This window comes from Lithobates pipiens, unplaced genomic scaffold, assembly GCF_037356315.1.
Source record: "Lithobates pipiens isolate NorthernLeopardFrog02 unplaced genomic scaffold, aLitPip1_a1.2 Scaffold_13, whole genome shotgun sequence".
Lineage (NCBI taxonomy): Eukaryota > Metazoa > Chordata > Amphibia > Anura > Ranidae > Lithobates > Lithobates pipiens.
In genome coordinates, this window is record NW_027507718.1 from 385,406,215 (window position 1) to 385,433,908 (window position 27,694).

Below are 27,694 nucleotides of genomic sequence, written 5' to 3' on the forward strand. Positions count from 1 at the left end.
CCATATAGATTGGTGTAGGGAATTTGAGAGGATGGGATAGTCCATGGGAAAATCCCAGAGGACAGCATGGGATGAAGTGTTGAGGGAGCTAGCGAACAGGAGTTCTTGGAAGCAGAGAACAGGGTGGTTTATTTGATACTATATGATAAGGTTAATGATGTAGCTAGAGGCAGAGTTGTGGGAAGCTTTTTATGCCCTTAGTATTTTGAATTTGATTTTTTGGGAGAACGATAGCCAAGGAGAGATTGGCAGAGATCGGGTGGCTGACACCTCTACTAGTAAATGGTTGGTAAGGGGGATACAACTGGCAGTAGCGAATCAGATAGACTGAAGGGCGAATGGTCTGTTTAGAGGCAGGCCATAGAGTAAGGAGTTGCAATAGTCGAGAGATATCACGGGAGTGAAGTGGAAGTTTGGTGGTGTCATTGGTAAAAATGGGGCATTCTTTGGAATTCTTATTGTGGGGAAGGTAGCGAGATTTAGACAGTAAATAGTTGTGGGGCTGACAAAAGGGTACATAAAGAATTACAGCTTGCACCGGGCATGAGGGAAGGGAACAATATAACGCAGGTTAGCTTACCATTCCCTCTCTTTGCTCTGAATTGCACAGGGTACTTCCAATTTTGCTGATATCAACTCTCAAGAGAAGCCTAAACCACTAGGCTCTATCGTTAACTTGTGCAGCAAATCCACGTCAATAAAGCTCCCTTATGAATGTAATCCATTACTTTATAAAGCATTAGAGCAGCATCACTATGAAGAATGACTATATAAAACCGACTCTGGTGGGACTCGAACCCACAACCTTTGAATTACTACACCAACTAGAAGTCCAATGCGCTATCCATTGCGCCACAGAGCCCTCTCTGAAGACTTTGTTAGAGGAACTTGCCTGAGGAACTATTCAAGTCGTAACAAATAAACACAATTGAATAATGGTCACTGCTAAATAATAGGGATGAGCTCAAGATCTGGTCCAGATACAGTTTAAGATTTAAATTTACCTGCTTGGGCATGTGCCTTAGTGCAATATCTTTTGATATTTAAGTGGGAACCGGAGGTCATGTTAAGTAGAAATATTTGTACCATTCCCTCTCTTTGCTCTGAATTGCACAGGGTACTTCCAATTTTGCTGATATCAACTCTCAAGAGAAGCCTAAACCACTAGGCTCTATCGTTAACTTGTGCAGCAAATCCACGTCAATAAAGCTCCCTTATGAATGTAATCCATTACTTTATAAAGCATTAGAGCAGCATCACTATGAAGAATGACTATATAAAACCGACTCTGGTGGGACTCGAACCGACAACCTTTGAATTACTACACCAACTAGAAGTCCAATGCGCTATCCATTGCACCACAGAGCCCTCTCTGAAGACTTTGTTAGAGGAACCTGCCTGAGGAACTATTCAAGTCGTAACAAATAAACACAATTGAATAATGGTCACTGCAAAATAATAGGGATGAGCTCAAGATCTGGTCCAGATACAGTTTAAGATTTAAATTTACCTGCTTGGGCATGTGCCTTAGTGCAATATCTTTTGATATTTAAGTGGGAACCGGAGGTCATGTTAAGTAGAAATATTTGTACCGTTGATTAGTTGTTGGAGAAAGGAAGAGCTCAGCAATTAGGTGATGGCAGGAAAGACTATCCTGAATAGATGAGTTTGCAGGGATCACCTGAAGCATACAGACAGGAAAATAGCCATATAGATTGGTGTAGGGAATTTGAGAGGATGGGATAGTCCATGGGAAAATCCCAGAGGACAGCATGGGATGAAGTGTTGAGGGAGCTAGCGAACAGGAGTTCTTGGAAGCAGAGAACAGGGTGGTTTATTTGATACTATATGATAAGGTTAATGATGTAGCTAGAGGCAGAGTTGTGGGAAGCTTTTTATGCCCTTAGTATTTTGAATTTGATTTTTTGGGAGAACGGAAGCCAAGGAGAGATTGGCAGAGATCGGGTGGCTGACACCTCTACTAGTAAATGGTTGGTAAGGGGGATACAACTGGCAGTAGCGAATCAGATAGACTGAAGGGCGAATGGTCTGTTTAGAGGCAGGCCATAGAGTAAGGAGTTGCAATAGTCGAGAGATATCACGGAAGCATACAGACAGGGAAATAGCCATATAGATTGGTGGAGGGAATTTGAGAGGATGGAATAGTCCATGGGAAAATCCCAGAGGACAGCATGGGATGAAGTGTTGAGGGAGCTAGCGAACAGGAGTTCTTGGAAGCAGAGAACAGGGTGGTTTATTTGATACTATATGATAAGGTTAATGATGTAGCTAGAGGCAGAGTTGTGGGAAGCTTTTTATGCCCTTAGTATTTTGAATTTGATTTGTTGGGAGAACGGAAGCCAAGGAGAGATTGGCAGAGATCGGGTGGCTGACACCTCTACTAGTAAATGGTTGGTAAGGGGGATACAACTGGCAGTAGCGAATCAGATAGACTGAAGGGCGAATGGTCTGTTTAGAGGCAGGCCATAGAGTAAGGAGTTGCAATAGTCGAGAGATATCACGGGAGTGAAGTGGAAGTTTGGTGGTGTCATTGGTAAAAATGGGGCATTCTTTGGAATTCTTATTGTGGGGAAGGTAGCGAGATTTAGACAGTAAATAGTTGTGGGGCTGACAAAAGGGTACATAAAGAATTACAGCTTGCACCAGGCATGAGGGAAGGGAACAATATAACGCAGGTTAGCTTACCATTCCCTCTCTTTGCTCTGAATTGCACAGGGTACTTCCAATTTTGCTGATATCAACTCTCAAGAGAAGCCTAAACCACTAGGCTCTATCGTTAACTTGTGCAGCAAATCCACGTCAATAAAGCTCCCTTATGAATGTAATCCATTACTTTATAAAGCATTAGAGCAGCATCACTATGAAGAATGACTATATAAAACCGACTCTGGTGGGACTCGAACCCACAACCTTTGAATTGCTACACCAACTAGAAGTCCAATGCGCTATCCATTGCGCCACAGAGCCCTCTCTGAGGACTTTGTTAGAGGAACTTGCCTGAGGAACTTGCCTGAGGAACTATTCAAGTCGTAACAAATAAACACAATTGAATAATGGTCACTGCTAAATAATAGGGATGAGCTCAAGATCTGGTCCAGATACAGTTTAAGATTTAAATTTACCTGCTTGGGCATGTGCCTTAGTGCAATATCTTTTGATATTTAAGTGGGAACCGGAGGTCATGTTAAGTAGAAATATTTGTACCGTTGATTAGTTGTTGGAGAAAGGAAGAGCTCAGCAATTAGGTGATGGCAGGAAAGACTATCCTGAATAGATGAGTTTGCAGGGATCACCTGAAGCATACAGACAGGAAAATAGCCATATAGATTGGTGTAGGGAATTTGAGAGGATGGGATAGTCCATGGGAAAATCCCAGAGGACAGCATGGGATGAAGTGTTGAGGGAGCTAGCGAACAGGAGTTCTTGGAAGCAGAGAACAGGGTGGTTTATTTGATACTATATGATAAGGTTAATGATGTAGCTAGAGGCAGAGTTGTGGGAAGCTTTTTATGCCCTTAGTATTTTGAATTTGATTTTTTGGGAGAACGATAGCCAAGGAGAGATTGGCAGAGATCGGGTGGCTGACACCTCTACTAGTAAATGGTTGGTAAGGGGGATACAACTGGCAGTAGCGAATCAGATAGACTGAAGGGCGAATGGTCTGTTTAGAGGCAGGCCATAGAGTAAGGAGTTGCAATAGTCGAGAGATATCACGGGAGTGAAGTGGAAGTTTGGTGGTGTCATTGGTAAAAATGGGGCATTCTTTGGAATTCTTATTGTGGGGAAGGTAGCGAGATTTAGACAGTAAATAGTTGTGGGGCTGACAAAAGGGTACATAAAGAATTACAGCTTGCACCGGGCATGAGGGAAGGGAACAATATAACACAGGTTAGCTTACCATTCCCTCTCTTTGCTCTGAATTGCACAGGGTACTTCCAATTTTGCTGATATCAACTCTCAAGAGAAGCCTAAACCACTAGGCTCTATCGTTAACTTGTGCAGCAAATCCACGTCAATAAAGCTCCCTTATGAATGTAATCCATTACTTTATAAAGCATTAGAGCAGCATCACTATGAAGAATGACTATATAAAACCGACTCTGGTGGGACTCGAACCCACAACCTTTGAATTACTACACCAACTAGAAGTCCAATGCGCTATCCATTGCGCCACAGAGCCCTCTCTGAAGACTTTGTTAGAGGAACTTGCCTGAGGAACTATTCAAGTCGTAACAAATAAACACAATTGAATAATGGTCACTGCTAAATAATAGGGATGAGCTCAAGATCTGGTCCAGATACAGTTTAAGATTTAAATTTACCTGCTTGGGCATGTGCCTTAGTGCAATATCTTTTGATATTTAAGTGGGAACCGGAGGTCATGTTAAGTAGAAATATTTGTACCATTCCCTCTCTTTGCTCTGAATTGCACAGGGTACTTCCAATTTTGCTGATATCAACTCTCAAGAGAAGCCTAAACCACTAGGCTCTATCGTTAACTTGTGCAGCAAATCCACGTCAATAAAGCTCCCTTATGAATGTAATCCATTACTTTATAAAGCATTAGAGCAGCATCACTATGAAGAATGACTATATAAAACCGACTCTGGTGGGACTCGAACCGACAACCTTTGAATTACTACACCAACTAGAAGTCCAATGCGCTATCCATTGCACCACAGAGCCCTCTCGGAAGACTTTGTTAGAGGAACCTGCCTGAGGAACTATTCAAGTCGTAACAAATAAACACAATTGAATAATGGTCACTGCAAAATAATAGGGATGAGCTCAAGATCTGGTCCAGATACAGTTTAAGATTTAAATTTACCTGCTTGGGCATGTGCCTTAGTGCAATATCTTTTGATATTTAAGTGGGAACCGGAGGTCATGTTAAGTAGAAATATTTGTACCGTTGATTAGTTGTTGGAGAAAGGAAGAGCTCAGCAATTAGGTGATGGCAGGAAAGACTATCCTGAATAGATGAGTTTGCAGGGATCACCTGAAGCATACAGACAGGAAAATAGCCATATAGATTGGTGTAGGGAATTTGAGAGGATGGGATAGTCCATGGGAAAATCCCAGAGGACAGCATGGGATGAAGTGTTGAGGGAGCTAGCGAACAGGAGTTCTTGGAAGCAGAGAACAGGGTGGTTTATTTGATACTATATGATAAGGTTAATGATGTAGCTAGAGGCAGAGTTGTGGGAAGCTTTTTATGCCCTTAGTATTTTGAATTTGATTTTTTGGGAGAACGATAGCCAAGGAGAGATTGGCAGAGATCGGGTGGCTGACACCTCTACTAGTAAATGGTTGGTAAGGGGGATACAACTGGCAGTAGCGAATCAGATAGACTGAAGGGCGAATGGTCTGTTTAGAGGCAGGCCATAGAGTAAGGAGTTGCAATAGTCGAGAGATATCACGGGAGTGAAGTGGAAGTTTGGTGGTGTCATTGGTAAAAATGGGGCATTCTTTGGAATTCTTATTGTGGGGAAGGTAGCGAGATTTAGACAGTAAATAGTTGTGGGGCTGACAAAAGGGTACATAAAGAATTACAGCTTGCACCGGGCATGAGGGAAGGGAACAATATAACGCAGGTTAGCTTACCATTCCCTCTCTTTGCTCTGAATTGCACAGGGTACTTCCAATTTTGCTGATATCAACTCTCAAGAGAAGCCTAAACCACTAGGCTCTATCGTTAACTTGTGCAGCAAATCCACGTCAATAAAGCTCCCTTATGAATGTAATCCATTACTTTATAAAGCATTAGAGCAGCATCACTATGAAGAATGACTATATAAAACCGACTCTGGTGGGACTCGAACCCACAACCTTTGAATTACTACACCAACTAGAAGTCCAATGCGCTATCCATTGCGCCACAGAGCCCTCTCTGAAGACTTTGTTAGAGGAACTTGCCTGAGGAACTTGCCTGAGGAACTATTCAAGTCGTAACAAATAAACACAATTGAATAATGGTCACTGCTAAATAATAAGGATGAGCTCAAGATCTGGTCCAGATACAGTTTAAGATTTAAATTTACCTGCTTGGGCATGTGCCTTAGTGCAATATCTTTTGATATTTAAGTGGGAACCGGAGGTCATGTTAAGTAGAAATATTTGTACCGTTGATTAGTTGTTGGAGAAAGGAAGAGCTCAGCAATTAGGTGATGGCAGGAAAGACTATCCTGAATAGATGAGTTTGCAGGGATCACCTGAAGCATACAGACAGGGAAATAGCCATATAGATTGGTGGAGGGAATTTGAGAGGATGGAATAGTCCATGGGAAAATCCCAGAGGACAGCATGGGATGAAGTGTTGAGGGAGCTAGCGAACAGGAGTTCTTGGAAGCAGAGAACAGGGTGGTTTATTTGATACTATATGATAAGGTTAATGATGTAGCTAGAGGCAGAGTTGTGGGAAGCTTTTTATGCCCTTAGTATTTTGAATTTGATTTGTTGGGAGAACGGAAGCCAAGGAGAGATTGGCAGAGATCGGGTGGCTGACACCTCTACTAGTAAATGGTTGGTAAGGGGGATACAACTGGCAGTAGCGAATCAGATAGACTGAAGGGCGAATGGTCTGTTTAGAGGCAGGCCATAGAGTAAGGAGTTGCAATAGTCGAGAGATATCACGGGAGTGAAGTGGAAGTTTGGTGGTGTCATTGGTAAAAATGGGGCATTCTTTGGAATTCTTATTGTGGGGAAGGTAGCGAGATTTAGACAGTAAATAGTTGTGGGGCTGACAAAAGGGTACATAAAGAATTACAGCTTGCACCAGGCATGAGGGAAGGGAACAATATAACGCAGGTTAGCTTACCATTCCCTCTCTTTGCTCTGAATTGCACAGGGTACTTCCAATTTTGCTGATATCAACTCTCAAGAGAAGCCTAAACCACTAGGCTCTATCGTTAACTTGTGCAGCAAATCCACGTCAATAAAGCTCCCTTATGAATGTAATCCATTACTTTATAAAGCATTAGAGCAGCATCACTATGAAGAATGACTATATAAAACCGACTCTGGTGGGACTCGAACCCACAACCTTTGAATTGCTACACCAACTAGAAGTCCAATGCGCTATCCATTGCGCCACAGAGCCCTCTCTGAAGACTTTGTTAGAGGAACTTGTTAGAGGAACTTGCCTGAGGAACTTGCCTGAGGAACTATTCAAGTCGTAACAAATAAACACAATTGAATAATGGTCACTGCTAAATAATAGGGATGAGCTCAAGATCTGGTCCAGATACAGTTTAAGATTTAAATTTACCTGCTTGGGCATGTGCCTTAGTGCAATATCTTTTGATATTTAAGTGGGAACCGGAGGTCATGTTAAGTAGAAATATTTGTACCGTTGATTAGTTGTTGGAGAAAGGAAGAGCTCAGCAATTAGGTGATGGCAGGAAAGACTATCCTGAATAGATGAGTTTGCAGGGATCACCTGAAGCATACAGACAGGAAAATAGCCATATAGATTGGTGTAGGGAATTTGAGAGGATGGGATAGTCCATGGGAAAATCCCAGAGGACAGCATGGGATGAAGTGTTGAGGGAGCTAGCGAACAGGAGTTCTTGGAAGCAGAGAACAGGGTGGTTTATTTGATACTATATGATAAGGTTAATGATGTAGCTAGAGGCAGAGTTGTGGGAAGCTTTTTATGCCCTTAGTATTTTGAATTTGATTTTTTGGGAGAACGGAAGCCAAGGAGAGATTGGCAGAGATCGGGTGGCTGACACCTCTACTAGTAAATGGTTGGTAAGGGGGATACAACTGGCAGTAGCGAATCAGATAGACTGAAGGGCGAATGGTCTGTTTAGAGGCAGGCCATAGAGTAAGGAGTTGCAATAGTCGAGAGATATCACGGGAGTGAAGTGGAAGTTTGGTGGTGTCATTGGTAAAAATGGGGCATTCTTTGGAATTCTTATTGTGGGGAAGGTAGCGAGATTTAGACAGTAAATAGTTGTGGGGCTGACAAAAGGGTACATAAAGAATTACAGCTTGCACCGGGCATGAGGGAAGGGAACAATATAACGCAGGTTAGCTTACCATTCCCTCTCTTTGCTCTGAATTGCACAGGGTACTTCCAATTTTGCTGATATCAACTCTCAAGAGAAGCCTAAACCACTAGGCTCTATCGTTAACTTGTGCAGCAAATCCACGTCAATAAAGCTCCCTTATGAATGTAATCCATTACTTTATAAAGCATTAGAGCAGCATCACTATGAAGAATGACTATATAAAACCGACTCTGGTGGGACTCGAACCCACAACCTTTGAATTACTTCACCAACTAGAAGTCCAATGCGCTATCCATTGCGCCACAGAGCCCTCTCTGAAGACTTTGTTAGAGGAACTTGCCTGAGGAACTATTCAAGTCGTAACAAATAAACACAATTGAATAATGGTCACTGCTAAATAATAGGGATGAGCTCAAGATCTGGTCCAGATACAGTTTAAGATTTAAATTTACCTGCTTGGGCATGTGCCTTAGTGCAATATCTTTTGATATTTAAGTGGGAACCGGAGGTCATGTTAAGTAGAAATATTTGTACCGTTGATTAGTTGTTGGAGAAAGGAAGAGCTCAGCAATTAGGTGATGGCAGGAAAGACTATCCTGAATAGATGAGTTTGCAGGGATCACCTGAAGCATACAGACAGGGAAATAGCCATATAGATTGGTGTAGGGAATCTGAGAGGATGGGATAGTCCATGGGAAAATCCCAGAGGACAGCATGAGATGAAATGTTGAGGGAGCTAGCGAACAGGAGTTCTTGGAAGCAGAGAACAGGGTGGTTTATTTGATACTATATGATAAGGTTAATGATGTAGCTAGAGGCAGAGTTGTGGGAAGCTTTTTATGCCCTTAGTATTTTGAATTTGATTTGTTGGGAGAACGGAAGCCAAGGAGAGATTGGCAGAGATCGGGTGGCTGACACCTCTACTAGTAAATGGTTGGTAAGGGGGATACAACTGGCAGTAGCGAATCAGATAGACTGAAGGGCGAATGGTCTGTTTAGAGGCAGGCCATAGAGTAAGGAGTTGCAATAGTCGAGAGATATCACGGGAGTGAAGTGGAAGTTTGGTGGTGTCATTGGTAAAAATGGGGCATTCTTTGGAATTCTTATTGTGGGGAAGGTAGCGAGATTTAGACAGTAAATAGTTGTGGGGCTGACAAAAGGGTACATAAAGAATTACAGCTTGCACCGGGCATGAGGGAAGGGAACAATATAACGCAGGTTAGCTTACCATTCCCTCTCTTTGCTCTGAATTGCACAGGGTACTTCCAATTTTGCTGATATCAACTCTCAAGAGAAGCCTAAACCACTAGGCTCTATCGTTAACTTGTGCAGCAAATCCACGTCAATAAAGCTCCCTTATGAATGTAATCCATTACTTTATAAAGCATTAGAGCAGCATCACTATGAAGAATGACTATATAAAACCGACTCTGGTGGGACTCGAACCCACAACCTTTGAATTACTTCACCAACTAGAAGTCCAATGCGCTATCCATTGCGCCACAGAGCCCTCTCTGAAGACTTTGTTAGAGGAACTTGCCTGAGGAACTATTCAAGTCGTAACAAATAAACACAATTGAATAATGGTCACTGCTAAATAATAGGGATGAGCTCAAGATCTGGTCCAGATACAGTTTAAGATTTAAATTTACCTGCTTGGGCATGTGCCTTAGTGCAATATCTTTTGATATTTAAGTGGGAACCGGAGGTCATGTTAAGTAGAAATATTTGTACCGTTGATTAGTTGTTGGAGAAAGGAAGAGCTCAGCAATTAGGTGATGGCAGGAAAGACTATCCTGAATAGATGAGTTTGCAGGGATCACCTGAAGCATACAGACAGGGAAATAGCCATATAGATTGGTGTAGGGAATCTGAGAGGATGGGATAGTCCATGGGAAAATCCCAGAGGACAGCATGGGATGAAATGTTGAGGGAGCTAGCGAACAGGAGTTCTTGGAAGCAGAGAACAGGGTGGTTTATTTGATACTATATGATAAGGTTAATGATGTAGCTAGAGGCAGAGTTGTGGGAAGCTTTTTATGCCCTTAGTATTTTGAATTTGATTTGTTGGGAGAACGGAAGCCAAGGAGAGATTGGCAGAGATCGGGTGGCTGACACCTCTACTAGTAAATGGTTGGTAAGGGGGATACAACTGGCAGTAGCGAATCAGATAGACTGAAGGGGGAATGGTCTGTTTAGAGGCAGGCCATAGAGTAAGGAGTTGCAATAGTCGAGAGATATCACGGGAGTGAAGTGAAAGTTTGGTGGTGTCATTGGTAAAAATGGGGCATTCTTTGGAATTCTTATTGTGGGGAAGGTAGCAAAATTTAGACAGTAAATAGTTGTGGGGCTGACAATAGGGTACATAAAGAATTACAGCTTGCACCGGGCATGAGGGAAGGGAACAATATAACGCAGGTTAGCTTACCATTCCCTCTCTTTGCTCTGAATTGCACAGGGTAAATCCAATTTTGCTGATATCAACTCTCAAGAGAAGCCTAAACCACTAGGCTCTATCGTTAACTTGTGCAGCAAATCCACGTCAATAAAGCTCCCTTATGAATGTAATGCATTACTTTATAAAGCATTAGAGCAGCATCACTATGAAGAATGACGATATAAAACCGACTCTGGTGGGACTCGAACCCACAACCTTTGAATTACTACTCCAACTAGAAGTCCAATGCGCTATCCATTGCGCCACAGAGCCCTCTCTGAAGACTTTGTTAGAGGAACTTGCCTGAGGAACTATTCAAGTCGTAACAAATAAACACAATTGAATAATGGTCACTGCTAAATAATAGGGATGAGCTCAAGATCTGGTCCAGATACAGTTTAAGATTTAAATTTACCTGCTTGGGCATGTGCCTTAGTGCAATATCTTTTGATATTTAAGTGGGAACCGGAGGTCATGTTAAGTAGAAATATTTGTACCGTTGATTAGTTGTTGGAGAAAGGAAGAGCTCAGCAATTAGGTGATGGCAGGAAAGACTATCCTGAATAGATGAGTTTGCAGGGATCACCTGAAGCATACAGACAGGAAAATAGCCATATAGATTGGTGTAGGGAATTTGAGAGGATGGGATAGTCCATGGGAAAATCCCAGAGGACAGCATGGGATGAAGTGTTGAGGGAGCTAGCGAACAGGAGTTCTTGGAAGCAGAGAACAGGGTGGTTTATTTGATACTATATGATAAGGTTAATGATGTAGCTAGAGGCAGAGTTGTGGGAAGCTTTTTATGCCCTTAGTATTTTGAATTTGATTTTTTGGGAGAACGGAAGCCAAGGAGAGATTGGCAGAGATCGGGTGGCTGACACCTCTACTAGTAAATGGTTGGTAAAGGGGATACAACTGGCAGTAGCGAATCAGATAGACTGAAGGGCGAATGGTCTGTTTAGAGGCAGGCCATAGAGTAAGGAGTTGCAATAGTCGAGAGATATCACGGGAGTGAAGTGGAAGTTTGGTGGTGTCATTGGTAAAAATGGGGCATTCTTTGGAATTCTTATTGTGGGGAAGGTAGCGAGATTTAGACAGTAAATAGTTGTGGGGCTGACAAAAGGGTACATAAAGAATTACAGCTTGCACCGGGCATGAGGGAAGGGAACAATATAACGCAGGTTAGCTTACCATTCCCTCTCTTTGCTCTGAATTGCACAGGGTACTTCCAATTTTGCTGATATCAACTCTCAAGAGAAGCCTAAACCACTAGGCTCTATCGTTAACTTGTGCAGCAAATCCACGTCAATAAAGCTCCCTTATGAATGTAATCCATTACTTTATAAAGCATTAGAGCAGCATCACTATGAAGAATGACTATATAAAACCGACTCTGGTGGGACTCGAACCCACAACCTTTGAATTACTTCACCAACTAGAAGTCCAATGCGCTATCCATTGCGCCACAGAGCCCTCTCTGAAGACTTTGTTAGAGGAACTTGCCTAAGGAACTATTCAAGTCGTAACAAATAAACACAATTGAATAATGGTCACTGCTAAATAATAGGGATGAGCTCAAGATCTGGTCCAGATACAGTTTAAGATTTAAATTTACCTGCTTGGGCATGTGCCTTAGTGCAATATCTTTTGATATTTAAGTGGGAACCGGAGGTCATGTTAAGTAGAAATATTTGTACCGTTGATTAGTTGTTGGAGAAAGGAAGAGCTCAGCAATTAGGTGATGGCAGGAAAGACTATCCTGAATAGATGAGTTTGCAGGGATCACCTGAAGCATACAGACAGGGAAATAGCCATATAGATTGGTGTAGGGAATCTGAGAGGATGGGATAGTCCATGGGAAAATCCCAGAGGACAGCATGGGATGAAATGTTGAGGGAGCTAGCGAACAGGAGTTCTTGGAAGCAGAGAACAGGGTGGTTTATTTGATACTATATGATAAGGTTAATGATGTAGCTAGAGGCAGAGTTGTGGGAAGCTTTTTATGCCCTTAGTATTTTGAATTTGATTTTTTGGGAGAACGGAAGCCAAGGAGAGATTGGCAGAGATCGGGTGGCTGACACCTCTACTAGTAAATGGTTGGTAAAGGGGATACAACTGGCAGTAGCGAATCAGATAGACTGAAGGGCGAATGGTCTGTTTAGAGGCAGGCCATAGAGTAAGGAGTTGCAATAGTCGAGAGATATCACGGGAGTGAAGTGGAAGTTTGGTGGTGTCATTGGTAAAAATGGGGCATTCTTTGGAATTCTTATTGTGGGGAAGGTAGCGAGATTTAGACAGTAAATAGTTGTGGGGCTGACAAAAGGGTACATAAAGAATTACAGCTTGCACCGGGCATGAGGGAAGGGAACAATATAACGCAGGTTAGCTTACCATTCCCTCTCTTTGCTCTGAATTGCACAGGGTACTTCCAATTTTGCTGATATCAACTCTCAAGAGAAGCCTAAACCACTAGGCTCTATCGTTAACTTGTGCAGCAAATCCACGTCAATAAAGCTCCCTTATGAATGTAATCCATTACTTTATAAAGCATTAGAGCAGCATCACTATGAAGAATGACTATATAAAACCGACTCTGGTGGGACTCGAACCCACAACCTTTGAATTACTTCACCAACTAGAAGTCCAATGCGCTATCCATTGCGCCACAGAGCCCTCTCTGAAGACTTTGTTAGAGGAACTTGCCTAAGGAACTATTCAAGTCGTAACAAATAAACACAATTGAATAATGGTCACTGCTAAATAATAGGGATGAGCTCAAGATCTGGTCCAGATACAGTTTAAGATTTAAATTTACCTGCTTGGGCATGTGCCTTAGTGCAATATCTTTTGATATTTAAGTGGGAACCGGAGGTCATGTTAAGTAGAAATATTTGTACCGTTGATTAGTTGTTGGAGAAAGGAAGAGCTCAGCAATTAGGTGATGGCAGGAAAGACTATCCTGAATAGATGAGTTTGCAGGGATCACCTGAAGCATACAGACAGGGAAATAGCCATATAGATTGGTGTAGGGAATCTGAGAGGATGGGATAGTCCATGGGAAAATCCCAGAGGACAGCATGGGATGAAATGTTGAGGGAGCTAGCGAACAGGAGTTCTTGGAAGCAGAGAACAGGGTGGTTTATTTGATACTATATGATAAGGTTAATGATGTAGCTAGAGGCAGAGTTGTGGGAAGCTTTTTATGCCCTTAGTATTTTGAATTTGATTTTTTGGGAGAACGGAAGCCAAGGAGAGATTGGCAGAGATCGGGTGGCTGACACCTCTACTAGTAAATGGTTGGTAAAGGGGATACAACTGGCAGTAGCGAATCAGATAGACTGAAGGGCGAATGGTCTGTTTAGAGGCAGGCCATAGAGTAAGGAGTTGCAATAGTCGAGAGATATCACGGGAGTGAAGTGGAAGTTTGGTGGTGTCATTGGTAAAAATGGGGCATTCTTTGGAATTCTTATTGTGGGGAAGGTAGCGAGATTTAGACAGTAAATAGTTGTGGGGCTGACAAAAGGGTACATAAAGAATTACAGCTTGCACCGGGCATGAGGGAAGGGAACAATATAACGCAGGTTAGCTTACCATTCCCTCTCTTTGCTCTGAATTGCACAGGGTACTTCCAATTTTGCTGATATCAACTCTCAAGAGAAGCCTAAACCACTAGGCTCTATCGTTAACTTGTGCAGCAAATCCACGTCAATAAAGCTCCCTTATGAATGTAATCCATTACTTTATAAAGCAATAGAGCAGCATCACTATGAAGAATGACTATATAAAACCGACTCTGGTGGGACTCGAACCCACAACCTTTGAATTACTTCACCAACTAGAAGTCCAATGCGCTATCCATTGCGCCACAGAGCCCTCTCTGAAGACTTTGTTAGAGGAACTTGCCTGAGGAACTATTCAAGTCGTAACAAATAAACACAATTGAATAATGGTCACTGCTAAATAATAGGGATGAGCTCAAGATCTGGTCCAGATACAGTTTAAGATTTAAATTTACCTGCTTGGGCATGTGCCTTAGTGCAATATCTTTTGATATTTAAGTGGGAACCGGAGGTCATGTTAAGTAGAAATATTTGTACCGTTGATTAGTTGTTGGAGAAAGGAAGAGCTCAGCAATTAGGTGATGGCAGGAAAGACTATCCTGAATAGATGAGTTTGCAGGGATCACCTGAAGCATACAGACAGGGAAATAGCCATATAGATTGGTGTAGGGAATCTGAGAGGATGGGATAGTCCATGGGAAAATCCCAGAGGACAGCATGGGATGAAATGTTGAGGGAGCTAGCGAACAGGAGTTCTTGGAAGCAGAGAACAGGGTGGTTTATTTGATACTATATGATAAGGTTAATGATGTAGCTAGAGGCAGAGTTGTGGGAAGCTTTTTATGCCCTTAGTATTTTGAATTTGATTTGTTGGGAGAACGGAAGCCAAGGAGAGATTGGCAGAGATCGGGTGGCTGACACCTCTACTAGTAAATGGTTGGTAAGGGGGATACAACTGGCAGTAGCGAATCAGATAGACTGAAGGGGGAATGGTCTGTTTAGAGGCAGGCCATAGAGTAAGGAGTTGCAATAGTCGAGAGATATCACGGGAGTGAAGTGAAAGTTTGGTGGTGTCATTGGTAAAAATGGGGCATTCCTTGGAATTCTTATTGTGGGGAAGGTAGCAAAATTTAGACAGTAAATAGTTGTGGGGCTGACAATAGGGTACATAAAGAATTACAGCTTGCACCGGGCATGAGGGAAGGGAACAATATAACGCAGGTTAGCTTACCATTCCCTCTCTTTGCTCTGAATTGCACAGGGTAAATCCAATTTTGCTGATATCAACTCTCAAGAGAAGCCTAAACCACTAGGCTCTATCGTTAACTTGTGCAGCAAATCCACGTCAATAAAGCTCCCTTATGAATGTAATGCATTACTTTATAAAGCATTAGAGCAGCATCACTATGAAGAATGACTATATAAAACCGACTCTGGTGGGACTCGAACCCACAACCTTTGAATTACTACACCAACTAGAAGTCCAATGCGCTATCCATTGCGCCACAGGGCCCTCTCTGAAGACTTTGTTAGAGGAACTTGCCTGAGGAACTATTCAAGTCGTAACAAATAAACACAATTGAATAATGGTCACTGCTAAATAATAGGGATGAGCTCAAGATCTGGTCCAGATACAGTTTAAGATTTAAATTTACCTGCTTGGGCATGTGCCTTAGTGCAATATCTTTTGATATTTAAGTGGGAACCGGAGGTCATGTTAAGTAGAAATATTTGTACCGTTGATTAGTTGTTGGAGAAAGGAAGAGCTCAGCAATTAGGTGATGGCAGGAAAGACTATCCTGAATAGATGAGTTTGCAGGGATCACCTGAAGCATACAGACAGGAAAATAGCCATATAGATTGGTGTAGGGAATTTGAGAGGATGGGATAGTCCATGGGAAAATCCCAGAGGACAGCATGGGATGAAGTGTTGAGGGAGCTAGCGAACAGGAGTTCTTGGAAGCAGAGAACAGGGTGGTTTATTTGATACTATATGATAAGGTTAATGATGTAGCTAGAGGCAGAGTTGTGGGAAGCTTTTTATGCCCTTAGTATTTTGAATTTGATTTTTTGGGAGAACGGAAGCCAAGGAGAGATTGGCAGAGATCGGGTGGCTGACACCTCTACTAGTAAATGGTTGGTAAGGGGGATACAACTGGCAGTAGCGAATCAGATAGACTGAAGGGCGAATGGTCTGTTTAGAGGCAGGCCATAGAGTAAGGAATTGCAATAGTCGAGAGATATCACGGGAGTGAAGTGGAAGTTTGGTGGTGTCATTGTTAAAAATGGGGCATTCTTTGGAATTCTTATTGTGGGGAAGGTAGCGAGATTTAGACAGTAACTAGTTGTGGTGCTGACAAAAGGGTACATAAAGAATTACAGCTTGCACCGGGCATGAGGGAAGGGAACAATATAACGCAGGTTAGCTTACCATTCCCTCTCTTTGCTCTGAATTGCACAGGGTACTTCCAATTTTGCTGATATCAACTCTCAAGAGAAGCCTAAACCACTAGGCTCTATCGTTAACTTGTGCAGCAAATCCACGTCAATAAAGCTCCCTTATGAATGTAATCCATTACTTTATAAAGCATTAGAGCAGCATCACTATGAAGAATGACTATATAAAACCGACTCTGGTGGGACTCGAACCCACAACCTTTGAATTACTTCACCAACTAGAAGTCCAATGCGCTATCCATTGCGCCACAGAGCCCTCTCTGAAGACTTTGTTATAGGAACTTGCCTAAGGAACTATTCAAGTCGTAACAAATAAACACAATTGAATAATGGTCACTGCTAAATAATAGGGATGAGCTCAAGATCTGGTCCAGATACAGTTTAAGATTTAAATTTACCTGCTTGGGCATGTGCCTTAGTGCAATATCTTTTGATATTTAAGTGGGAACCGGAGGTCATGTTAAGTAGAAATATTTGTACCGTTGATTAGTTGTTGGAGAAAGGAAGAGCTCAGCAATTAGGTGATGGCAGGAAAGACTATCCTGAATAGATGAGTTTGCAGGGATCACCTGAAGCATACAGACAGGGAAATAGCCATATAGATTGGTGTAGGGAATCTGAGAGGATGGGATAGTCCATGGGAAAATCCCAGAGGACAGCATGGGATGAAATGTTGAGGGAGCTAGCGAACAGGAGTTCTTGGAAGCAGAGAACAGGGTGGTTTATTTGATACTATATGATAAGGTTAATGATGTAGCTAGAGGCAGAGTTGTGGGAAGCTTTTTATGCCCTTAGTATTTTGAATTTGATTTTTTGGGAGAACGGAAGCCAAGGAGAGATTGGCAGAGATCGGGTGGCTGACACCTCTACTAGTAAATGGTTGGTAAGGGGGATACAACTGGCAGTAGCGAATCAGATAGACTGAAGGGCGAATGGTCTGTTTAGAGGCAGGCCATAGAGTAAGGAGTTGCAATAGTCGAGAGATATCACGGGAGTGAAGTGGAAGTTTGGTGGTGTCATTGTTAAAAATGGGGCATTCTTTGGAATTCTTATTGTGGGGAAGGTAGCGAGATTTAGACAGTAACTAGTTGTGGTGCTGACAAAAGGGTACATAAAGAATTACAGCTTGCACCGGGCATGAGGGAAGGGAACAATATAACGCAGGTTAGCTTACCATTCCCTCTCTTTGCTCTGAATTGCACAGGGTACTTCCAATTTTGCTGATATCAACTCTCAAGAGAAGCCTAAACCACTAGGCTCTATCGTTAACTTGTGCAGCAAATCCACGTCAATAAAGCTCCCTTATGAATGTAATCCATTACTTTATAAAGCATTAGAGCAGCATCACTATGAAGAATGACTATATAAAACCGACTCTGGTGGGACTCGAACCCACAACCTTTGAATTACTACACCAACTAGAAGTCCAATGCGCTATCCATTGCGCCACAGAGCCCTCTCTGAAGACTTTGTTAGAGGAACTTGCCTGAGGAACTATTCAAGTCATAACAAATAAACACAATTGAATAATGGTCACTGCTAAATAATAGGGATGAGCTCAAGATCTGGTCCAGATACAGTTTAAGATTTAAATTTACCTGCTTGGGCATGTGCCTTAGTGCAATATCTTTTGATATTTAAGTGGGAACCGGAGGTCATGTTAAGTAGAAATATTTGTACCGTTGATTAGTTGTTGGAGAAAGGAAGAGCTCAGCAATTAGGTGATGGCAGGAAAGACTATCCTGAATAGATGAGTTTGCAGGGATCACCTGAAGCATACAGACAGGAAAATAGCCATATAGATTGGTGTAGGGAATTTGAGAGGATGGGATAGTCCATGGGAAAATCCCAGAGGACAGCATGGGATGAAGTGTTGAGGGAGCTAGCGAACAGGAGTTCTTGGAAGCAGAGAACAGGGTGGTTTATTTGATACTATATGATAAGGTTAATGATGTAGCTAGAGGCAGAGTTGTGGGAAGCTTTTTATGCCCTTAGTATTTTGAATTTGATTTTTTGGGAGAACGGAAGCCAAGGAGAGATTGGCAGAGATCGGGTGGCTGACACCTCTACTAGTAAATGGTTGGTAAGGGGGATACAACTGGCAGTAGCGAATCAGATAGACTGAAGGGCGAATGGTCTGTTTAGAGGCAGGCCATAGAGTAAGGAGTTGCAATAGTCGAGAGATATCACGGGAGTGAAGTGGAAGTTTGGTGGTGTCATTGGTAAAAATGGGGCATTCTTTGGAATTCTTATTGTGGGGAAGGTAGCGAGATTTAGACAGTAAATAGTTGTGGGGCTGACAAAAGGGTACATAAAGAATTACAGCTTGCACCGGGCATGAGGGAAGGGAACAATATAACGCAGGTTAGCTTACCATTCCCTCTCTTTGCTCTGAATTGCACAGGGTACTTCCAATTTTGCTGATATCAACTCTCAAGAGAAGCCTAAACCACTAGGCTCTATCGTTAACTTGTGCAGCAAATCCACGTCAATAAAGCTCCCTTATGAATGTAATCCATTACTTTATAAAGCATTAGAGCAGCATCACTATGAAGAATGACTATATAAAACCGACTCTGGTGGGACTCGAACCCACAACCTTTGAATTACTTCACCAACTAGAAGTCCAATGCGCTATCCATTGCGCCACAGAGCCCTCTCTGAAGACTTTGTTAGAGGAACTTGCCTGAGGAACTATTCAAGTCGTAACAAATAAACACAATTGAATAATGGTCACTGCTAAATAATAGGGATGAGCTCAAGATCTGGTCCAGATACAGTTTAAGATTTAAATTTACCTGCTTGGGCATGTGCCTTAGTGCAATATCTTTTGATATTTAAGTGGGAACCGGAGGTCATGTTAAGTAGAAATATTTGTACCGTTGATTAGTTGTTGGAGAAAGGAAGAGCTCAGCAATTAGGTGATGGCAGGAAAGACTATCCTGAATAGATGAGTTTGCAGGGATCACCTGAAGCATACAGACAGGGAAATAGCCATATAGATTGGTGTAGGGAATCTGAGAGGATGGGATAGTCCATGGGAAAATCCCAGAGGACAGCATGGGATGAAATGTTGAGGGAGCTAGCGAACAGGAGTTCTTGGAAGCAGAGAACAGGGTGGTTTATTTGATACTATATGATAAGGTTAATGATGTAGCTAGAGGCAGAGTTGTGGGAAGCTTTTTATGCCCTTAGTATTTTGAATTTGATTTGTTGGGAGAACGGAAGCCAAGGAGAGATTGGCAGAGATCGGGTGGCTGACACCTCTACTAGTAAATGGTTGGTAAGGGGGATACAACTGGCAGTAGCGAATCAGATAGACTGAAGGGGGAATGGTCTGTTTAGAGGCAGGCCATAGAGTAAGGAGTTGCAATAGTCGAGAGATATCACGGGAGTGAAGTGAAAGTTTGGTGGTGTCATTGGTAAAAATGGGGCATTCTTTGGAATTCTTATTGTGGGGAAGGTAGCAAAATTTAGACAGTAAATAGTTGTGGGGCTGACAATAGGGTACATAAAGAATTACAGCTTGCACCGGGCATGAGGGAAGGGAACAATATAACGCAGGTTAGCTTACCATTCCCTCTCTTTGCTCTGAATTGCACAGGGTACTTCCAATTTTGCTGATATCAACTCTCAAGAGAAGCCTAAACCACTAGGCTCTATCGTTAACTTGTGCAGCAAATCCACGTCAATAAAGCTCCCTTATGAATGTAATGCATTACTTTATAAAGCATTAGAGCAGCATCACTATGAAGAATGACGATATAAAACCGACTCTGGTGGGACTCGAACCCACAACCTTTGAATTACTACTCCAACTAGAAGTCCAATGCGCTATCCATTGCGCCACAGAGCCCTCTCTGAAGACTTTGTTAGAGGAACTTGCCTGAGGAACTTGCCTGAGGAACTATTCAAGTCGTAACAAATAAACACAATTGAATAATGGTCACTGCTAAATAATAGGGATGAGCTCAAGATCTGGTCCAGATACAGTTTAAGATTTAAATTTACCTGCTTGGGCATGTGCCTTAGTGCAATATCTTTTGATATTTAAGTGGGAACCGGAGGTCATGTTAAGTAGAAATATTTGTACCATTCCCTCTCTTTGCTCTGAATTGCACAGGGTACTTCCAATTTTGCTGATATCAACTCTCAAGAGAAGCCTAAACCACTAGGCTCTATCGTTAACTTGTGCAGCAAATCCACGTCAATAAAGCTCCCTTATGAATGTAATCCATTACTTTATAAAGCATTAGAGCAGCATCACTATGAAGAATGACTATATAAAACCGACTCTGGTGGGACTCGAACCGACAACCTTTGAATTACTACACCAACTAGAAGTCCAATGCGCTATCCATTGCACCACAGAGCCCTCTCTGAAGACTTTGTTAGAGGAACCTGCCTGAGGAACTATTCAAGTCGTAACAAATAAACACAATTGAATAATGGTCACTGCAAAATAATAGGGATGAGCTCAAGATCTGGTCCAGATACAGTTTAAGATTTAAATTTACCTGCTTGGGCATGTGCCTTAGTGCAATATCTTTTGATATTTAAGTGGGAACCGGAGGTCATGTTAAGTAGAAATATTTGTACCGTTGATTAGTTGTTGGAGAAAGGAAGAGCTCAGCAATTAGGTGATGGCAGGAAAGACTATCCTGAATAGATGAGTTTGCAGGGATCACCTGAAGCATACAGACAGGAAAATAGCCATATAGATTGGTGTAGGGAATTTGAGAGGATGGGATAGTCCATGGGAAAATCCCAGAGGACAGCATGGGATGAAGTGTTGAGGGAGCTAGCGAACAGGAGTTCTTGGAAGCAGAGAACAGGGTGGTTTATTTGATACTATATGATAAGGTTAATGATGTAGCTAGAGGCAGAGTTGTGGGAAGCTTTTTATGCCCTTAGTATTTTGAATTTGATTTTTTGGGAGAACGGAAGCCAAGGAGAGATTGGCAGAGATCGGGTGGCTGACACCTCTACTAGTAAATGGTTGGTAAGGGGGATACAACTGGCAGTAGCGAATCAGATAGACTGAAGGGCGAATGGTCTGTTTAGAGGCAGGCCATAGAGTAAGGAGTTGCAATAGTCGAGAGATATCACGGAAGCATACAGACAGGGAAATAGCCATATAGATTGGTGGAGGGAATTTGAGAGGATGGAATAGTCCATGGGAAAATCCCAGAGGACAGCATGGGATGAAGTGTTGAGGGAGCTAGCGAACAGGAGTTCTTGGAAGCAGAGAACAGGGTGGTTTATTTGATACTATATGATAAGGTTAATGATGTAGCTAGAGGCAGAGTTGTGGGAAGCTTTTTATGCCCTTAGTATTTTGAATTTGATTTGTTGGGAGAACGGAAGCCAAGGAGAGATTGGCAGAGATCGGGTGGCTGACACCTCTACTAGTAAATGGTTGGTAAGGGGGATACAACTGGCAGTAGCGAATCAGATAGACTGAAGGGCGAATGGTCTGTTTAGAGGCAGGCCATAGAGTAAGGAGTTGCAATAGTCGAGAGATATCACGGGAGTGAAGTGGAAGTTTGGTGGTGTCATTGGTAAAAATGGGGCATTCTTTGGAATTCTTATTGTGGGGAAGGTAGCGAGATTTAGACAGTAAATAGTTGTGGGGCTGACAAAAGGGTACATAAAGAATTACAGCTTGCACCAGGCATGAGGGAAGGGAACAATATAACGCAGGTTAGCTTACCATTCCCTCTCTTTGCTCTGAATTGCACAGGGTACTTCCAATTTTGCTGATATCAACTCTCAAGAGAAGCCTAAACCACTAGGCTCTATCGTTAACTTGTGCAGCAAATCCACGTCAATAAAGCTCCCTTATGAATGTAATCCATTACTTTATAAAGCATTAGAGCAGCATCACTATGAAGAATGACTATATAAAACCGACTCTGGTGGGACTCGAACCCACAACCTTTGAATTACTACACCAACTAGAAGTCCAATGCGCTATCCATTGCGCCACAGAGCCCTCTCTGAAGACTTTGTTAGAGGAACTTGCCTGAGGAACTATTCAAGTCATAACAAATAAACACAATTGAATAATGGTCACTGCTAAATAATAGGGATGAGCTCAAGATCTGGTCCAGATACAGTTTAAGATTTAAATTTACCTGCTTGGGCATGTGCCTTAGTGCAATATCTTTTGATATTTAAGTGGGAACCGGAGGTCATGTTAAGTAGAAATATTTGTACCGTTGATTAGTTGTTGGAGAAAGGAAGAGCTCAGCAATTAGGTGATGGCAGGAAAGACTATCCTGAATAGATGAGTTTGCAGGGATCACCTGAAGCATACAGACAGGAAAATAGCCATATAGATTGGTGTAGGGAATTTGAGAGGATGGGATAGTCCATGGGAAAATCCCAGAGGACAGCATGGGATGAAGTGTTGAGGGAGCTAGCGAACAGGAGTTCTTGGAAGCAGAGAACAGGGTGGTTTATTTGATACTATATGATAAGGTTAATGATGTAGCTAGAGGCAGAGTTGTGGGAAGCTTTTTATGCCCTTAGTATTTTGAATTTGATTTTTTGGGAGAACGGAAGCCAAGGAGAGATTGGCAGAGATCGGGTGGCTGACACCTCTACTAGTAAATGGTTGGTAAGGGGGATACAACTGGCAGTAGCGAATCAGATAGACTGAAGGGCGAATGGTCTGTTTAGAGGCAGGCCATAGAGTAAGGAGTTGCAATAGTCGAGAGATATCACGGGAGTGAAGTGGAAGTTTGGTGGTGTCATTGGTAAAAATGGGGCATTCTTTGGAATTCTTATTGTGGGGAAGGTAGCGAGATTTAGACAGTAAATAGTTGTGGGGCTGACAAAAGGGTACATAAAGAATTACAGCTTGCACCGGGCATGAGGGAAGGGAACAATATAACGCAGGTTAGCTTACCATTCCCTCTCTTTGCTCTGAATTGCACAGGGTACTTCCAATTTTGCTGATATCAACTCTCAAGAGAAGCCTAAACCACTAGGCTCTATCGTTAACTTGTGCAGCAAATCCACGTCAATAAAGCTCCCTTATGAATGTAATCCATTACTTTATAAAGCATTAGAGCAGCATCACTATGAAGAATGACTATATAAAACCGACTCTGGTGGGACTCGAACCCACAACCTTTGAATTACTTCACCAACTAGAAGTCCAATGCGCTATCCATTGCGCCACAGAGCCCTCTCTGAAGACTTTGTTAGAGGAACTTGCCTGAGGAACTATTCAAGTCGTAACAAATAAACACAATTGAATAATGGTCACTGCTAAATAATAGGGATGAGCTCAAGATCTGGTCCAGATACAGTTTAAGATTTAAATTTACCTGCTTGGGCATGTGCCTTAGTGCAATATCTTTTGATATTTAAGTGGGAACCGGAGGTCATGTTAAGTAGAAATATTTGTACCGTTGATTAGTTGTTGGAGAAAGGAAGAGCTCAGCAATTAGGTGATGGCAGGAAAGACTATCCTGAATAGATGAGTTTGCAGGGATCACCTGAAGCATACAGACAGGGAAATAGCCATATAGATTGGTGTAGGGAATCTGAGAGGATGGGATAGTCCATGGGAAAATCCCAGAGGACAGCATGGGATGAAATGTTGAGGGAGCTAGCGAACAGGAGTTCTTGGAAGCAGAGAACAGGGTGGTTTATTTGATACTATATGATAAGGTTAATGATGTAGCTAGAGGCAGAGTTGTGGGAAGCTTTTTATGCCCTTAGTATTTTGAATTTGATTTGTTGGGAGAACGGAAGCCAAGGAGAGATTGGCAGAGATCGGGTGGCTGACACCTCTACTAGTAAATGGTTGGTAAGGGGGATACAACTGGCAGTAGCGAATCAGATAGACTGAAGGGGGAATGGTCTGTTTAGAGGCAGGCCATAGAGTAAGGAGTTGCAATAGTCGAGAGATATCACGGGAGTGAAGTGAAAGTTTGGTGGTGTCATTGGTAAAAATGGGGCATTCTTTGGAATTCTTATTGTGGGGAAGGTAGCAAAATTTAGACAGTAAATAGTTGTGGGGCTGACAATAGGGTACATAAAGAATTACAGCTTGCACCGGGCATGAGGGAAGGGAACAATATAACGCAGGTTAGCTTACCATTCCCTCTCTTTGCTCTGAATTGCACAGGGTAAATCCAATTTTGCTGATATCAACTCTCAAGAGAAGCCTAAACCACTAGGCTCTATCGTTAACTTGTGCAGCAAATCCACGTCAATAAAGCTCCCTTATGAATGTAATGCATTACTTTATAAAGCATTAGAGCAGCATCACTATGAAGAATGACGATATAAAACCGACTCTGGTGGGACTCGAACCCACAACCTTTGAATTACTACTCCAACTAGAAGTCCAATGCGCTATCCATTGCGCCACAGAGCCCTCTCTGAAGACTTTGTTAGAGGAACTTGCCTGAGGAACTATTCAAGTCGTAACAAATAAACACAATTGAATAATGGTCACTGCTAAATAATAGGGATGAGCTCAAGATCTGGTCCAGATACAGTTTAAGATTTAAATTTACCTGCTTGGGCATGTGCCTTAGTGCAATATCTTTTGATATTTAAGTGGGAACCGGAGGTCATGTTAAGTAGAAATATTTGTACCGTTGATTAGTTGTTGGAGAAAGGAAGAGCTCAGCAATTAGGTGATGGCAGGAAAGACTATCCTGAATAGATGAGTTTGCAGGGATCACCTGAAGCATACAGACAGGAAAATAGCCATATAGATTGGTGTAGGGAATTTGAGAGGATGGGATAGTCCATGGGAAAATCCCAGAGGACAGCATGGGATGAAGTGTTGAGGGAGCTAGCGAACAGGAGTTCTTGGAAGCAGAGAACAGGGTGGTTTATTTGATACTATATGATAAGGTTAATGATGTAGCTAGAGGCAGAGTTGTGGGAAGCTTTTTATGCCCTTAGTATTTTGAATTTGATTTTTTGGGAGAACGGAAGCCAAGGAGAGATTGGCAGAGATCGGGTGGCTGACACCTCTACTAGTAAATGGTTGGTAAAGGGGATACAACTGGCAGTAGCGAATCAGATAGACTGAAGGGCGAATGGTCTGTTTAGAGGCAGGCCATAGAGTAAGGAGTTGCAATAGTCGAGAGATATCACGGGAGTGAAGTGGAAGTTTGGTGGTGTCATTGGTAAAAATGGGGCATTCTTTGGAATTCTTATTGTGGGGAAGGTAGCGAGATTTAGACAGTAAATAGTTGTGGGGCTGACAAAAGGGTACATAAAGAATTACAGCTTGCACCGGGCATGAGGGAAGGGAACAATATAACGCAGGTTAGCTTACCATTCCCTCTCTTTGCTCTGAATTGCACAGGGTACTTCCAATTTTGCTGATATCAACTCTCAAGAGAAGCCTAAACCACTAGGCTCTATCGTTAACTTGTGCAGCAAATCCACGTCAATAAAGCTCCCTTATGAATGTAATCCATTACTTTATAAAGCATTAGAGCAGCATCACTATGAAGAATGACTATATAAAACCAACTCTGGTGGGACTCGAACCCACAACCTTTGAATTACTACACCAACTAGAAGTCCAATGTGCTATCCATTGCGCCACAGAGCCCTCTCTGAAGGCTTTGTTAGAGGAACTTGCCTGAGGAACTATTCAAGTCGTAACAAATAAACACAATTGAATAATGGTCACTGCTAAATAATAGGGATGAGCTCAAGATCTGGTCCAGATACAGTTTAAGATTTAAATTTACCTGCTTGGGCATGTGCCTTAGTGCAATATCTTTTGATATTTAAGTGGGAACCGGAGGTCATGTTAAGTAGAAATATTTGTACCGTTGATTAGTTGTTGGAGAAAGGAAGAGCTCAGCAATTAGGTGATGGCAGGAAAGACTATCCTGAATAGATGAGTTTGCAGGGATCACCTGAAGCATACAGACAGGGAAATAGCCATATAGATTGGTGTAGGGAATCTGAGAGGATGGGATAGTCCATGGGAAAATCCCAGAGGACAGCATGGGATGAAATGTTGAGGGAGCTAGCGAACAGGAGTTCTTGGAAGCAGAGAACAGGGTGGTTTATTTGATACTATATGATAAGGTTAATGATGTAGCTAGAGGCAGAGTTGTGGGAAGCTTTTTATGCCCTTAGTATTTTGAATTTGATTTGTTGGGAGAACGGAAGCCAAGGAGAGATTGGCAGAGATCGGGTGGCTGACACCTCTACTAGTAAATGGTTGGTAAGGGGGATACAACTGGCAGTAGCGAATCAGATAGACTGAAGGGGGAATGGTCTGTTTAGAGGCAGGCCATAGAGTAAGGAGTTGCAATAGTCGAGAGATATCACGGGAGTGAAGTGAAAGTTTGGTGGTGTCATTGGTAAAAATGGGGCATTCTTTGGAATTCTTATTGTGGGGAAGGTAGCAAAATTTAGACAGTAAATAGTTGTGGGGCTGACAATAGGGTACATAAAGAATTACAGCTTGCACCGGGCATGAGGGAAGGGAACAATATAACGCAGGTTAGCTTACCATTCCCTCTCTTTGCTCTGAATTGCACAGGGTACTTCCAATTTTGCTGATATCAACTCTCAAGAGAAGCCTAAACCACTAGGCTCTATCGTTAACTTGTGCAGCAAATCCACGTCAATAAAGCTCCCTTATGAATGTAATCCATTACTTTATAAAGCATTAGAGCAGCATCACTATGAAGAATGACTATATAAAACCGACTCTGGTGGGACTCAAACCCACAACCTTTGAATTACTACACCAACTAGAAGTCCAATGCGCTATCCATTGCGCCACAGAGCCCTCTCTGAAGACTTTATTAGAGGAACTTGCCTGAGGAACTTGCCTGAGGAACTATTCAAGTCGTAACAAATAAACACAATTGAATAATGGTCACTGCTAAATAATAGGGATGAGCTCAAGATCTGGTCCAGATACAGTTTAAGATTTAAATTTACCTGCTTGGGCATGTGCCTTAGTGCAATATCTTTTGATATTTAAGTGGGAACCGGAGGTCATGTTAAGTAGAAATATTTGTACCGTTGATTAGTTGTTGGAGAAAGGAAGAGCTCAGCAATTAGGTGATGGCAGGAAATACTATCCTGAATAGATGAGTTTGCAGGGATCACCTGAAGCATACAGACAGGGAAATAGCCATATAGATTGGTTTAGGGAATCTGAGAGGATGGGATAGTCCATGGGAAAATCCCAG

The 27,694-nt window shown here is 42.3% G+C and overlaps 20 non-coding genes across 20 annotated transcripts; all 20 read right to left on the minus strand.

Moving 5' to 3' along the window:
* Positions 1-777: 777 nt before the first annotated feature.
* TRNAR-UCU (transfer RNA arginine (anticodon UCU)) lies at positions 778-862 on the minus strand. Its single transcript is given in 2 exon segments — positions 778-813; positions 826-862. It is a non-coding gene; the product is annotated as a tRNA-Arg (tRNA).
* A 2,041-nt stretch (positions 863-2,903) lies between these two features.
* On the minus strand, positions 2,904-2,988 carry TRNAR-UCU (transfer RNA arginine (anticodon UCU)). The gene is given in 2 exon segments: positions 2,904-2,939; positions 2,952-2,988. It is a non-coding gene; the product is annotated as a tRNA-Arg (tRNA).
* A 1,128-nt stretch (positions 2,989-4,116) lies between these two features.
* On the minus strand, positions 4,117-4,201 carry TRNAR-UCU (transfer RNA arginine (anticodon UCU)). The gene is given in 2 exon segments: positions 4,117-4,152; positions 4,165-4,201. It is a non-coding gene; the product is annotated as a tRNA-Arg (tRNA).
* A 1,621-nt stretch (positions 4,202-5,822) lies between these two features.
* Positions 5,823-5,907, minus strand: TRNAR-UCU (transfer RNA arginine (anticodon UCU)). The gene is given in 2 exon segments: positions 5,823-5,858; positions 5,871-5,907. It is a non-coding gene; the product is annotated as a tRNA-Arg (tRNA).
* Positions 5,908-7,035: 1,128 nt separating this feature from the next.
* Positions 7,036-7,120, minus strand: TRNAR-UCU (transfer RNA arginine (anticodon UCU)). The gene is given in 2 exon segments: positions 7,036-7,071; positions 7,084-7,120. It is a non-coding gene; the product is annotated as a tRNA-Arg (tRNA).
* Positions 7,121-8,261: 1,141 nt separating this feature from the next.
* On the minus strand, positions 8,262-8,346 carry TRNAR-UCU (transfer RNA arginine (anticodon UCU)). Its single transcript is given in 2 exon segments — positions 8,262-8,297; positions 8,310-8,346. It is a non-coding gene; the product is annotated as a tRNA-Arg (tRNA).
* A 1,115-nt stretch (positions 8,347-9,461) lies between these two features.
* On the minus strand, positions 9,462-9,546 carry TRNAR-UCU (transfer RNA arginine (anticodon UCU)). Its single transcript is given in 2 exon segments — positions 9,462-9,497; positions 9,510-9,546. It is a non-coding gene; the product is annotated as a tRNA-Arg (tRNA).
* Positions 9,547-10,661: 1,115 nt separating this feature from the next.
* TRNAR-UCU (transfer RNA arginine (anticodon UCU)) lies at positions 10,662-10,746 on the minus strand. The gene is given in 2 exon segments: positions 10,662-10,697; positions 10,710-10,746. It is a non-coding gene; the product is annotated as a tRNA-Arg (tRNA).
* Positions 10,747-11,861: 1,115 nt separating this feature from the next.
* Positions 11,862-11,946, minus strand: TRNAR-UCU (transfer RNA arginine (anticodon UCU)). The gene is given in 2 exon segments: positions 11,862-11,897; positions 11,910-11,946. It is a non-coding gene; the product is annotated as a tRNA-Arg (tRNA).
* A 1,115-nt stretch (positions 11,947-13,061) lies between these two features.
* Positions 13,062-13,146, minus strand: TRNAR-UCU (transfer RNA arginine (anticodon UCU)). The gene is given in 2 exon segments: positions 13,062-13,097; positions 13,110-13,146. It is a non-coding gene; the product is annotated as a tRNA-Arg (tRNA).
* A 1,115-nt stretch (positions 13,147-14,261) lies between these two features.
* Positions 14,262-14,346, minus strand: TRNAR-UCU (transfer RNA arginine (anticodon UCU)). The gene is given in 2 exon segments: positions 14,262-14,297; positions 14,310-14,346. It is a non-coding gene; the product is annotated as a tRNA-Arg (tRNA).
* Positions 14,347-15,461: 1,115 nt separating this feature from the next.
* TRNAR-UCU (transfer RNA arginine (anticodon UCU)) lies at positions 15,462-15,546 on the minus strand. The gene is given in 2 exon segments: positions 15,462-15,497; positions 15,510-15,546. It is a non-coding gene; the product is annotated as a tRNA-Arg (tRNA).
* Positions 15,547-16,661: 1,115 nt separating this feature from the next.
* On the minus strand, positions 16,662-16,746 carry TRNAR-UCU (transfer RNA arginine (anticodon UCU)). The gene is given in 2 exon segments: positions 16,662-16,697; positions 16,710-16,746. It is a non-coding gene; the product is annotated as a tRNA-Arg (tRNA).
* Positions 16,747-17,861: 1,115 nt separating this feature from the next.
* Positions 17,862-17,946, minus strand: TRNAR-UCU (transfer RNA arginine (anticodon UCU)). Its single transcript is given in 2 exon segments — positions 17,862-17,897; positions 17,910-17,946. It is a non-coding gene; the product is annotated as a tRNA-Arg (tRNA).
* Positions 17,947-19,061: 1,115 nt separating this feature from the next.
* TRNAR-UCU (transfer RNA arginine (anticodon UCU)) lies at positions 19,062-19,146 on the minus strand. Its single transcript is given in 2 exon segments — positions 19,062-19,097; positions 19,110-19,146. It is a non-coding gene; the product is annotated as a tRNA-Arg (tRNA).
* A 1,115-nt stretch (positions 19,147-20,261) lies between these two features.
* TRNAR-UCU (transfer RNA arginine (anticodon UCU)) lies at positions 20,262-20,346 on the minus strand. Its single transcript is given in 2 exon segments — positions 20,262-20,297; positions 20,310-20,346. It is a non-coding gene; the product is annotated as a tRNA-Arg (tRNA).
* A 2,054-nt stretch (positions 20,347-22,400) lies between these two features.
* On the minus strand, positions 22,401-22,485 carry TRNAR-UCU (transfer RNA arginine (anticodon UCU)). The gene is given in 2 exon segments: positions 22,401-22,436; positions 22,449-22,485. It is a non-coding gene; the product is annotated as a tRNA-Arg (tRNA).
* A 1,115-nt stretch (positions 22,486-23,600) lies between these two features.
* Positions 23,601-23,685, minus strand: TRNAR-UCU (transfer RNA arginine (anticodon UCU)). The gene is given in 2 exon segments: positions 23,601-23,636; positions 23,649-23,685. It is a non-coding gene; the product is annotated as a tRNA-Arg (tRNA).
* A 1,115-nt stretch (positions 23,686-24,800) lies between these two features.
* Positions 24,801-24,885, minus strand: TRNAR-UCU (transfer RNA arginine (anticodon UCU)). Its single transcript is given in 2 exon segments — positions 24,801-24,836; positions 24,849-24,885. It is a non-coding gene; the product is annotated as a tRNA-Arg (tRNA).
* Positions 24,886-27,200: 2,315 nt separating this feature from the next.
* TRNAR-UCU (transfer RNA arginine (anticodon UCU)) lies at positions 27,201-27,285 on the minus strand. Its single transcript is given in 2 exon segments — positions 27,201-27,236; positions 27,249-27,285. It is a non-coding gene; the product is annotated as a tRNA-Arg (tRNA).
* Positions 27,286-27,694: the final 409 nt, after the last annotated feature.